Source organism: Histoplasma capsulatum (genome assembly GCF_000150115.1).
Source record: "Histoplasma capsulatum G186AR genomic scaffold supercont2.17, whole genome shotgun sequence".
In the NCBI taxonomy this organism is placed as follows: domain Eukaryota; kingdom Fungi; phylum Ascomycota; class Eurotiomycetes; order Onygenales; family Ajellomycetaceae; genus Histoplasma; species Histoplasma capsulatum.
Genome location: NW_025544817.1, coordinates 6,445 through 7,888, shown reverse-complemented (window position 1 = coordinate 7,888; position 1,444 = coordinate 6,445).

Here is a 1,444-nt window from a genome sequence, read left to right as displayed (position 1 = left end):
TCCAATGTGGTGGAATTCAGATAGGTTGGCAGCGGCATAGATTAGCAGTGGTAGGTAGATTGGCAGTGGTAGATAGGGGATCTAATAGCGAGCCATCAGAGCATTGAGCACTAAGCAAGATAGAGGTAATATCTCCACCAATCATATCATCAGATTGATGTATTATATAATCATCAGAATGGGACCAAACTTGAGTCAAAATCATGATCAGTCCCAGATCATGTTCTGATTTTGATAGTCAGTCACTTTACATGGAATATCAAGATTTTTTAGTCCCATTTCACTCATGTTTTGATAATTCTAGTCACTTTACACTCCCATTCTGGTCCTGGTCCCACTAAAATCATGCCAAGAAATGGACTGGGACCAAACCAAACCAAACCAAATGTGTAATTCATGGTCCCAGCGGCCAGTCTAATAATCACTAGCTAAATAATCTACTTGACTTCATCTCTACTAAAGAACTACTGATTTCAGATATTGTATAGAAATATAAGTCAACTATCTGAATATTGTATACAGTCTGTACAACTAGATCTAACTCTATAATAATATATATATATCTATAATAATAATGAAGAAATGAAGATCAAAGAGAGATAGAATAGAACAGAATAGAAAAATGAAAGCTTTATATATACTCTATTCAATGAAAATAAAATTATTCTGTATATTAGACTAAATATTATAATTTATATCATCTGCTGCTGATATTTGTAACTGTGATAATTATTTATTATAGAAATTATTATATATATTAGACTGATCTACAGAGTTATAAAGAGAGCAGTATACTGTATAATTATATTATTTACAGTTGATATATACTTCTTCAAAGTGATTATATACACAGTAGTATAATGAAAATAATTTAAACTCAGAGAATATATAATACTGTATACAGTCTGTAACAAAAGTTCTATCACAGAATTGAATCAAAATAATATTTATATACAATAAATAATAAAACAATACTTAATCAGCTCTGATATATATATAAATATATAATATATTAAAATCAGAGACAGTAAATAGAGTATAGAATTGAAGACTATAATAAAATATACTCAGCTGAGAATTGCTGATATATATTATATTATACTCTAATTATTTTTATTATTTATTTTAATATTCAGTAGCTGAATAATATAAATTAATCAACTCAGTCTGAATCAGATTTTGCTGAACAGTAATAGAATTATATAAAATAAAAGTTTTTATATTATAATCAACTTTCTATACTATATAGTAGAGAAACTAGACTGGCTGTGTGACCATGCATGAAACTGGGACCAAATTTTTCCTCAGTTTCATTATTAGATATCTTAGTTCTGATTCCATATAGTGTTTAGCAAATTAGTCACTTTACACTGTTTATATTATAAATCTAGTCTCAGATCATGTTTTACTAATAAATTAGTGATTCTGATCCCATTTGATCTCA